Here is a 12,582-nt window from a genome sequence, read left to right on the forward strand (position 1 = left end):
GGTCCTGCGGGCCAAATTTCCTGATCTACATGCACTGGACTTTCAAACAAATTCGGTAGGCCTGTTATTATGATGCCAATTCCTTAGCACAGCTGTGGTTGAAATTTATTCGGCCCGCGCTGAAGCCCTAGGATCTCCCGATTCGGTTACATTCAGCTCCGGGCCAAATACATGCATCATTAAGTTAATATGTATCCAACGGTTTATGATTGCCACAGAAGACTTGCCACCTCACCTAATGCTCACTCGGAAAACGCATTCCTTTGATGTGGTTACACATTCCTCTCCCTTTCCCGGTGACACAGTTCATATATTCTCGGTTATTACCGGGGCCCATTTAGGTATCCAATTTCATTTGTCACCGCCGTGCAGTCACTTACGGCAGGACCCTTGGAAATTAGCTGCAACTACAATGTAAGCCAAAGTGGTTTGAGTTCGAATTTCAAACAGACCGAGAAACGAGTCAATCAGACATCTTGGAGAAAAAGCTAGCAGTGCGAACGAGGCGAGGTGAGTTCGGTGACCATCTGCTCCGAATGGTGTGAAAAAATTCTCACAGTCAATAACGAGTCAGTTTCTACGAGCGAGAGTTACCGCAACGCTTCAAAGGTTCACACCTTGATGAGAACCCACCTATAGACAGACAGTCGTGGCAAACGTACACACGGCTTCAATTACATTAATTATAGCAAAACATTGCTGAGAGGGAGAGCACCGTATGGATCGGTCGTATTTGCGACTGCAAACGTTCGAGAGGTGATTTTCTCACTTTTTTAATTGAAATATTACCAACAAATGATAGTGTAGCTGTTTGGAAAACGCTGCAACGCGAACAGTTATTAACAGCGGCGCCGGTGGTGTAGTGGTAAGCGTGATTACCTCTCACCCCAGCAGGCCTGGGTTCAATCCCAGTCGGCGCCGCCGGGATGTTCTGAGGCATAACATCTCTGATCACGCCTTCCTTCGGAAGGGAAGTAAAGCCGTTGGTCCCCGGTTCATGAGTTGATGGGTCGATAGGTAGGGTCCAGGTGTGGGAGCTGCTTCTCTGGCGTCGGTAGCATTGGTGCTCAGCACGGAAAACAAGATCGACGGAAAACAAATCAAAGGAAAAAAAAAAAAAAAAAAAACAGTTATTAAGGGATCATTTACCTTTTAGGCGTTTGGAACGTGGCTCTCGAGGGTGAAGGAGGAAATTATGCCGATTTGCAGATTGGTTATTAGAATTGTGAAATTTTGCAGCAGAACGTTTTATGAAAACCAGTCCAACTGTTAATGGCTTCGTGAGTATATCCGGTCGGTTAATGAGTTCCTCACAGTTTGAGGAACATTATGAAGATTTAATGAGATATGTCGAAAGCAATCTAATTGCATCCTTCAGCTGGAATCGACCTTGCCTTCAATTTGACCCATAATTAAATCAAATTGCAACAGTACTTGAAAGTAATCAACGCTGCACTACCGCAAACAACTTCGACTGACGGCGTGCAATTAGGAAGAACTCCCTATGACCAACCACACTCTGACACCTGAGTGGCCGCCGATGGGCCACGGCCACTTGTCGAATTGATTGAAGAGAGCTGTTCACAATTTCGTCAAGTGAGATGATGATGTATCGGTAGCACTGCCACCGGCACCACTGGCTTGATGATGAGTATCAAGGAAAGTAATTTGAACACGCCCGGTGACTGCTCTGAAGAAGATTTATGAGAGACCCGCCGCCGTGTGCAGACCGTGCCCAGACGACTGCTGCCGCCGACCTTGAAGATGCTGTTCCCTTTCACGCTTTTTCTTTTACCGGTTTCGACGGCGACGACGGTCGGTTGTGCACTTGATCCACGACGGTGTTGGTTGGACGGCGCGGGGGGTTTATTGACGGATGCCACCTTGTGAACCCTGATTGAAGGCAAGTCTGAAGACGAGACTGACGGCTCTGCTCAGTATGGTAATTGAGAAGCGCGGTACTCCAGGCAAAAAGCCGTTGGTGCTGCCGAATGTTATGGTTTTAACAGAGATAATAATGGGCAATTTACATGCCAAATTTGGTGGTGAATCGAGTGGCCAGCAGCGGGCGGTTTTCGTTAATGAAGGAAAAGTCATTCAGCTCTGGCTGATGAATGAGAGGAGGTTGCTGGTCTGATAGATGGGGGTCAATCGATGGATACTTTTGGCGGCTTTGGGAATTGACAGGTGACAGAAATGGACTTGCCAGTGAGTGGTTGTTGAGAACCTGCAGATGGTTTTTCGGTTTGTTCGTTTGTTTTGGAGTGAACATTTATCCATCATATCCAAATGGGATCGAGTCTGAGCTAGAATGACCAAATTTCAACAAAAATAGACTTTTCGGTGCTTGGCAAACAATGATGCAACAAATTGGAACTTTATTTCGATTTCTCGTGTTTGTTTGGTTCAGAGTAAAACCATGCAGAATTATTATATTCCTTCCTGCAGACACTACAACTTTTCTAGGTTATTATCAAAAAATAGTAAATTGGCTAAGTAAAACTGACTTGATTTTCACTCATCTGGATTTAAATTCCTAATTCAAAAATGAACAAAATTTGAGTCGTCAAAATCGAATCTCTTTTTCGCTTTCACGTCATGGCTATTATCTAATTTCACTTACAAGAACTAATGAATCTAACAATAGAATAGTTACGGTTCTATTCTGTTCAAATTCCTACACGCAATACAAATTTATCTTACATTAATCTTACAATGTAAGGTTGGATGTAATGATGTAATAACATATTATTACAACTGCATGTGTTCCATACAACAAATGAAATGGCAGTTCTTATAATAGACTGCAGCGAACATGCATGTTTTGTCAGAATGCATATTGCCGCATAAAACATTCATGATATGATTTTCTAGACGCGACGCATTCGGAAAACAAAATTTGTTTGAAAATTAAGCTGACATAAAGAATAAAGCAAAACATCTAGCGACCATATAGTAGAATCTTTTCATGCGGTCGAAAATTGCAAATTTTACATACTTTTCATGCAAATATGGAATAGCATCTTACATTGTTCGGTTAGATGAAAACACATTAAATCAGAATATAAGCTCAATTAGCTTTTAAGCAGAATTATCCTTTTTAAGTTGAATAAGCTGCTAATCAGCTTCCTAAGTTCAGAGTAGCAGCTTTTGATTAAAAAACTTCTCCTCATCGACCAGTTTTTAATATGAATCCTTCCTGATTCAAAAAACTTATCACATTATAGGAAAAGTGGTCTTCTTCAAAATGGTAAGTGGCTTCAATAACATATTTGCTTGCAATCAGGAAAAAGTTGATTATTAAACTACGTAAACGTTGCAGGATCGTTGCATTATCCCGGGTTGCAACGAGGACAAATTTCCACTTTTTCGCGTTTTGAACTCGGGAAGCAACAATTTAGCGTAATGGAGAAAGGTTGCCACTGTTTACGGAACAGGGGCAGAGCAAATATGCTCCCATCATTTTGTTGAGCAGATTTTTTAGAGTATCAGTCCCAAAGTTTGTTGTCGTGGGGTAATTTGAGATTAATTTCATGTGGCCGCTCCTCGGGATGGGCATAAAGCCATTCCCCTCAATTTTTGCTCTGCTGCTGATATACTGGTGTAGCCAAGGGGTAGGTCACTCCGCACTCCAATCTTGGGTCATCTTTTTAATCAGTGTGCCGCAGGTATGCCGATTGTGCCGGCCATAGAGAAAGCTGCGTTTGTTTGTAAAATAATCATCCCGGCAACCCGGTATTTCTGACACCTTGAATGTTTTAGTTTGAAATCGCAATGATAAATCGGATTGAGGATGCCGTGGGAAGTAGCGGGTGTGTGAAATTATGTTGTTTTGTGTGAGTTGCAGCATTATTTGAATTAAAGGTACTAATGGGGTCTGACACGGGATATACTACAAAAGAGCAAACTACTGGTCGCAGTGGTGTTAGGTCCCGAATAGAGGAAAAAAGGTGTCTGATTAACTGCCTATCCTCTTGAGCTTACTCTAGAACCTATATTTCGTATTTAGATCAGTAGTTCAACTGGTCTGAGTTCTTCTGGTATATCCAATTAGAGGATGTTCCTGAATATACAGTCAAACAGCATACAATGTAAACAACATCAATGACAGTTGTACAGCAGTGCTCCAATTTTATTTACAATAATCCAATGAGTACGAAGGTTTGCCGAACATGTGCCGATGGATGTGCCCAAGCTGTGCCGAATCTAATTTCGGTACAATGTGCTTACCCCTTGGGACCAGGCACACAATATGCTGGGTGTCTAAATCCGCTAGCACGGCGTCCCCAACATAATCCATTATATCTAGCAGACTGCTTGGGCGTCGTTTTCGGGATGGGAATATAATGCAATCATACAAAACATAACCTAAATAATATCGATGCATAAAAAACGCATTTTCATTATCTTTCAATTACATTGCAATGGAAATTAACATAACATTACATAATTCGACAAATTTTCTGCATTTATCATCCAAAATAATGATCGTATCTTACTATTTTGAACTTTTTTTTTCAATAATTTATCATTCAAACTCTGGAATTTGAACCGGCTGTCATAAATTTATCACCATCGACTAGTACTATTTCCCACCACTAGTTCACTTGGATTCTACTATATCGAGCTAACAAAACTAACCAGCTGCAGATCTTACTAAACTGTACTGAGATTGAGTTTCATGATTTTTGTTTTACACCCGAACGCAACCGAAACATCCATAACGACTGGAAACAGTCGCTTCGTGTCTGCCATCGATGAATATAAAAAAGAGACAGCATTATTATACCTTCTCTTTCTAAGAAGACGAGGAGCAATGGCATCATTTTTGCGGCGATAACGTAGTGAATAGTCTCGCAATATTAAAGCAGCTTGTAAAATCAATATCGTGATATTGAGAGCTAAGTAATTTGCTAATGATTATGCCATTACTGGTTTTGGTGGAGCTGATGTTTGAATAATTTAGATCCATCTTATATAATGCTTCCGGTCGGGCTTCAGAAAGCCTAGTCAGCTAAGATAGAGGCAGCTGGGTTCAGTTCCCAGTTCGATCTAGAATATCTTTCGGGTTGGAAATGTTATTGACTTCCCTAGGACTATAGAGTATCATTCCATAATAAACAAATTCATGCATTGGCATTGGCATTGGCATAGGCAAAGCAAGCTCTCATTAAATAACTGTGGAAGTGCACTAAATAACACTTAGTTGATAAGAGATAAAAGTTCTAGTAAGAGCATGAAAGCCTTGAAAGGTAACTTAAAATCTTGAATAATTGATTTCAATTCAATTGAAAAATTAAATCATCAACAGGCATCACAATTATGCTTATTCATTGTCATTTTCCAACTTATTATTGAATATTGTCCCTATTCCTATTTTAAAACGGATTCTATCCAAGTTAAAGTTATCTGGATAGTATCCGTTTTATAATTATTTAGATAGAAAAAAAAAATGATTGGGATAATATCCAGCAATTTTCAATCTGGATAGTCTCCGGACAGTATTTGTACAGAACTAGCTGGCGATAGGGGTGGAATCCGCATTTCAGTAATAAATTGCTGTTTGATATCAAATGGAAATTAAAATTACGACGCTTAATTGAAATCCAAGATGCCCTCTGATTCAAAAAATGGTCTAATACCCTTCAATATGGGTATTTTCGGAATCGCTGTAACGTTTAGAGACCGGAAATCAATGTCCGACGCCATCTTTAAATGCAATTTGGCGATTTTCGGTTTCAGAAAAACGGTCAAATACCCGACAATATTGGTAATTTTGGAACGGGCACAACGCCTTCTTCTTCTTCCTCACACTTCTAGCTTATTGTTTACCGCATATTAGCCTATTTCGTGCTCTCAACAAAGTGTTCTAAATACACTTCCACATTTATTAATTGGGAGCTTTCGATGCCTGTACCATTTTTGCATTCGTATAATTGTGTGGCAAGCATAATCATACTCAACGTTCAGTGAAGTCGTGAAATTTACCACCCCGAAAAATTCCTCGCCCTGGCCGGGAATCGAATCCAGCTACCTCCAGCATGGTCTTGATTTGTAGCTGCGCTTTTTCCGACAGAGCCCCGGGCACGACCTGTAGACGCCAAAAACCGAAGGCCGACGATATTTTGAAATCCAAAGTGGCGGCCATAGGGCTCAGAAAAAGTTTCAAAAACAGTGCTCATTCGGTTTGGGCAACAAGCCTCAACATTTAGGGTTGCGTGCCAAAATCAAACGGTTTTTTTTTTTAACTTATGATTTCGTAAATTTTGGTGAGTCATCATTATGACATAGACGTTATTAAAAATTGTAATCACAAGGTGCAGAAAATACATTATTTTCACGGTGCCAAAACCAAACGGGTACTCTACTCAACAATATGGGTATTTTCGGAATCGGGGTGACGTCTAGATACCGAAAGTCGATGTTCGACGCAATCTTGAAGTCCAAGATGGCGTCTCCCGGTTTCAGAAAGCTGGGAAGTACTGTCAAATACCCTGCAATATGAATATTTTCGGAATCTAAATGCCGTCTAGAAACCGGAAATTGATATCCGACGCCATCTTGAAAACCAAAATGGTGGATTCCGGTGTCAGAAAAAGTGGGAAAAACTGTCAAATACCTATCAATATGGGTATTTTCGGAGTCGGGTGATGCCTAGGCACCAGACATCGATGTCAGATGCAGAGTTGGTAAATATCACGGCCGTCATGTGATAATGAGAAAACAGGTCCTCTCACTATCACGAGACGAAACGACCGATCATTAGTTTTCTTGTCATTTTCCAATGATCAAGCACTCATGAGAGTAATTCTTATGCAGTTTTGACATCAAAATGTCTAACTGATTTAGATGAATTTAAGCAAGTAACCATATGTAATCGGTAGAGTGAATATAATTTTAAGATTTCCTTGGTACAAGTAACTTTAATAGCAATACATGAGCTAGTAATCACGATGATTACAGCACTGTCACGTTCTATCATGATAAGAAAAACGATGAGATTTTGAAGAAAATCTCTGTCATCGTTTTCTCATGATAGTGACAGAAGTATCTCTGTAAATATCGCGTGAGATCTTTCATTGAATATGACATTTGCCAGCCCTGGTCAGATGTCATCTCTAAATCAAAGATGGTTGCTTGCGGCTTCAGAAAAACTGCCAAATACCCTGCAATACTGGTATTTTCGGACGACGTGTACATGTCTTTAATCAATGACCGACGCTATTTTGGAATCAAATATCGGGGTTAAAAAAAGTTTCAAATACCCTACACTCGGAAAAAAAACCGTTCCCGAAAACGGGAACGGACCGTGAACTAAAAATCACGGCCAGCTATCCAGAACAAAATTTTCTCAAATATACACCGTGAACTATGGTTCACGGCTGTGGTTCACGAATATGGGAACTCTTTTTTTCCCGTGCAATATGGGTGTTTTCGGACCGGGGACGACGCGTAGAGGCCGAGAATCGATGTTCGCGCCATTTTGAAAACAACGTGGCAAACATACTTTTGAATATAAAAACCTTTAAATGATCCATAAAATATTGGTAAACGTTTCATAAAAAACATCCAAATGATCAATAAAACATCGGAGAAAATCCATGAAAAAGTATGGATGATCCATAAAAAATATCAATATTATCAATATTTTATTATAAATTTAGCGACGCAATTGTAAAAATGTACCGCTAAATTTCTAAAGAATGAGCATTGAAATTGTATGAATTACCCATAAACATATTGCAATTGATCCATAACACATTCAGTAGTGAACCTTAAACTAAAGAAAGTGATCCATATGAAATCAAGTTTGCGCACTTAAAAATATAGCCATGTTCGGATTAATGACGAGCACGTCTACGGAACCTCCTTTACAGCTGCTGTTTTACCAGCACAACTATAATGGGTCCAGAAATCGCAGACATTACACTGGACCATATCATCTACGTGGTCATAGCCTTCACAAAGCGTACAGTTTCGATCGCTGTTGTATTCTTCACTCAACGGTGGTGTTGATTCCTCTGACATTTTGAGGTTATATCCGATGTTGTTCTTCAAGAATGTTCGGATTAATGAAAGCAACTTCCTCAGAGCAGTCTCGTTTTGGACAGCTTGAAGCTGAAATAGGTTTTATTAAACTAATATAAAGTCTAAACCAATCTTAATGCTTATAATAAAACCTATTACATCTTCAAGCTGCTGCAAAACGAGCCTACCATTTTGGAATTCATATTTGTGTGACCTCTAAATCTTCCTAAATTGTCTCATGTTATGTCATTTCATAATGAGCTGATTAAATTTGTTTTAAAACTATGCCAAAACTGGTGCACTTAATCATCAATACTAAAACACACAACTAATTTTACATTACAAAATAGTTACAAATAACTACACCCATTCCCGATCTATGGGGGGCCAACGACGCGAGCGAGCACGCACGGTCTACACAGAGTTCGTCTGTGCAGACGATGAACCGTTTGGTTTGGCGGTCAACTCTCGAACTGTTCTATTGCTGCTGCTGTTGTGGAGGAAGTGGGGTAGGCATGTAAGAGGCACACGGCGAATGAGAACGACCCAAATTTGAGTTAAGTTTTCTCATAATCGCCAAAAGTGCAGGAACTCAGCGATGAGTAAATTTGCCTCATGTTTTTCCAGGTTTTTCCAGGATTGTCCAGGGAAAAATGCCCGAGTTTGAGAAAAATAAAGATTGGATTCATTTAGTCTACTGGTACCACTCCGAGACTGATTAAAATTTTCGTCAATTTCCTCATTTTCCGGCAGATGTTTTAGGTTTTCCACAGGAAACCATGAGACAAATTTTACTCATCGCTAAGTTCCTGCACTTTTGGCGATTATGAGTGAACTAAACTCAAATTTGGGTTGTCCTCATTTGCCGTGTACATATATTTTCAGGCTATAGAAAGCTCAGTACGTTCTACCCTGTATGTGCCTACACGATCGCTGTGATCTGCTTGTGAGAAGCGTGGAAATGTCCCAGACGATGAAACTATTGTTTCTCATCATATGGACGTCGATCAGCTGTGTGCTGCATATAGCCGAATTGGAGAGTAAGAACGAGAATGTTTTCTGAACTATGGGCACGTCGGCGTGAACACTGACCAATAAACTGAAAAATAACTCTAGACCAACAATTGAAATAGGCGGAACAACCAAACGTAAACAATGGCTTTAAACGCAAATTCCTCGAGAATCAAACCACTCTCACGAAAAGGAAAGTTTGCTCTATCAGATGGTGGTGTTAGATTGCTTCGATGTGCGTTTGCGATTGCGTTTAAAGCCATTGTTTACGTTTGGTTGTTCCGCCTATTTCAATTGTTGGTCTAGAACTAACATGAACATATCTGGAACTACCAGAGCTACACCCAAGTAAAAATTAAGTCATGGTTTTGAAGGAGGTTTCTCCGATAAAATAATTCTTGTAGTTCTCTTCCCATTCATCGTATCAATTTACGTAATAAATTATTTGCAATCTATCCATATTTGGTTCTATAAGCTGGCATAATTCTCAACATGCTTACCCAACCTAAAGTTCAATCCGGTGTTCAATGTTGTCTTCTTTGTGAACGCTTTTGATCAGTTTATGGAAAATTACCTGAAAATGGAAAATATAAGCAAAGTTTAGACATATTTTGAGAATTATGATTTGAAGGAATTTATACACTTGCGCACTTAGAAATAACTACTTTTACACGAGACGTAATCCATATTGGACGTAAATCATACAACGTAAACAAACATTTCATGTAAAATTAAGTGTTCACAAACACCGTAAGCAAGTCGACAAAGAGAACGTTTGATTGAATTGATTTTCTCGTTTCTTTCAACTGATTCTTATGTCAAAAGGATTGCTTACATGTTTCGGTCTCAGGGAACCGAAATTTACCTGACTTTTTTTTTGTAGTGTATGCTATACATTTTGTAACAATCCAAATAATCATTTCCTAATCTAATATAATGTAACACCAACACAGCCAGCTCTTGAAAGCATCCTGGAAAATGATTGATATGATGACACCCCATTAACCATAAATACGTTAACCATACGGACGTTTGCCATTAGGACGAGTGCCAGAATGAACGTTGGCCATGCTGTTATTTTCGTATGTTTGCGTTAGCCATAATGTGGCTATCGTTGGATATTTGCTATAATTCTTATAATAAAATTATCTTACATTTTTCAAATACATCTTTGCTGACAGATGTACGTGAATATTTCAATTGAATGTATCATAAAATAATCAAAGAACAGCTTATGCTATAAAGAAGCGGTCAACGCCAAGAGAGCTGTTACTTTTGAGAATTTTCAATTGGAGTTTTCAAACTATTTTGACGTAGGACTTCGTCTGTGATTTCTATATGGGTACATTTTGTGAAAACCGAAAATGGAAAATGTAACAAAATTATGAAAGATTTTGAAATTAATAACTCAGCTCTCCCTAGACCAATTTCAATAATTTTATCACCAATCGATCAGCAACATTTCTACGCATCAATAGCAATGCTTTCAACAAGAAACTATTGAAAAAGTGGTAATGTCAAGTATTGCCCAATATTCAAATAAAAAGTGATAATTTAATCACTATTTTCATGAAATAAACGTTTTTCCCAAGCCCGAGTACCACTTGGTTGCACATCATCATTGATTGCGCTGCAGTCTAGCCTCAACTGAACGCTTCGGACGGCGTGGTGAGCAGGCAGCAGAAGCAGCAATAGCAGCAGTAGGAAGGTGGTTTCGGGCTAGGTAGTTCACTCTTCTACACTGATAAAATTCCAAAGATTGTTTTTATGTTTTCCACATATGATCTTTTGCAATGTGATCAACAAACGATATCAATGTATCGGACACATACTTAAAATGTGTACACATAAAAGCCATGTGTAACCACACATACTATTCATTTGACTCATAAATTTCATGTGTGCTTCTGGGTGGATTATGTTAATGTGTGGTCACATGAAAATCATGTGGAATTTCACATGGAAATTCGTAAATGTGTGGAATTTTATAAGTGTACCTCACAAGCAACAATGACAGGTCGTGGCAAAGGAGGAAACGGTCTTGGTAAAGAAGGCGCCAAGCGTCATCGCAAGGTTCTTCGTGATAACCGCCATCCGTCGTCTGGTTCGCCGTGGCGGTGTCAAACGTATCTCCGGTCTGAACTACGAGGTGTGCTGAAGGTGTTCCTGGAAAATGTGATCCGTGATACTGTCACCTACTCTGAACACGCCAAGCGTAAGCGGCCATGGATGTCGTCTACGCTTTGAAGCGACAGACGCACTCTGAACGGTATCGGAGGTTAAATCATCACCAAGTTTGGCAACAAAACGGGCCTTTTCAGGGCCAACAAGCTTATTACAGTAAAGAGCTGGAATAGAATTTATCTGTGCCTGTTTGTCCATATTCAGAACCACACACCCCCAACGACCACAAAAAATGCTCTCGAGAGTTGTAATCTTGTAACCAAACTTGGAAGCAGCAGGAATGCAAGTGATTTTGATCTTCATCAACTTTCTCTTTGAAAAAAAATTACTACAAATTTGGTACTTCTACAATTCAAAAACGGAAAGAGTTAAGATAAAAGATGATCAATCAATTAAAAGAACTAAATGCTCTTCACATTCATTCCGTCCACTAGCAGTCTTACGTCAAGCTTCCGTTCGTGCCCCTCGGCACAGAACCTTCTACTTTTTTTTTCTATCAAATAACAACTCTTGATGTAAAGAACGAGTCAACTTCAAGAGAAAAAAATAATTTGTGAATATTTCAATTGAATTTTCCTAAAAAGAAAAATTTGAAATAACACGTCATGCTAAAAAGAAAGAATCAACTCCAAGAAAGATGTTACTTTTGAAAATTTTCGGAAGCAATTTTCAAAAGCTTTTATCAGTCAAAGAATAGCTCAGAATGCAAAGAAGGAATCAACTTCAAGAGTAACATAGTTGATGAGTATTTTATGATAGCATTTAAAAAAAACACTTATCCATTAAAGAACAACTTATAGTAGAAAGAGGGAATCAACTGAAAGCAAGAAATGATTTGAGCATTTCCATTGCATTTTTTCTAAGGAGGGAAATTATTTGTGAGTACCCGTTTAACTTTGGCATGGTTCAAGTTTCGCAACAAAACCATAAAGCCGTTCCATTTTTGGACGGGGTTCGATTTAACGAATTTTGAAGATTATGTATTTTCGCTCCATGCTATCATAATTTTTATTAAAATTAACATTATGAAAGTCTTAGTCATGGAGATCATTCCTCTCTACTTCTCGGTGTTTAAAAATCATCGGAATCATAAAATACATTTCAAAATAAAACCGTTCGGTTTTGGCAACACTACTTTTTGGGCTTGTTGACAAAATACATATAACGAGTACTGCATTGCAATTGGATTAAAAGAATCCAATACATCAAAATTATGGCTAACTTCTGTTCTGGCTACCATACATTATGGCTTTCGTCTTTATGGCAATGGTGACAACCTCCATTATTTGTCTTGTCTATTTGATACAGTGATGGCATGATCATTAGCAAATTGATTTTTTTACGCTCTCATACGCTCTC

General features: G+C 39.1%; 1 protein-coding gene across 2 annotated transcripts in view; it reads right to left on the reverse strand.

Annotated features, from left to right (window-relative positions):
* Window positions 1–12,582, reverse strand: part of Cda5 (Chitin deacetylase-like 5) — a 552,116-nt gene that overhangs the window by 405,004 nt on the left and 134,530 nt on the right. The window lies entirely within an intron of this gene.

Source organism: Ochlerotatus camptorhynchus, unplaced genomic scaffold (genome assembly GCF_037179485.1).
Source record: "Ochlerotatus camptorhynchus isolate MF236.1 unplaced genomic scaffold, CSIRO-AGI_Acam_v1.1 ptg000024l, whole genome shotgun sequence".
NCBI classification, from domain to species: Eukaryota; Metazoa; Arthropoda; class Insecta; order Diptera; family Culicidae; genus Ochlerotatus; species Ochlerotatus camptorhynchus.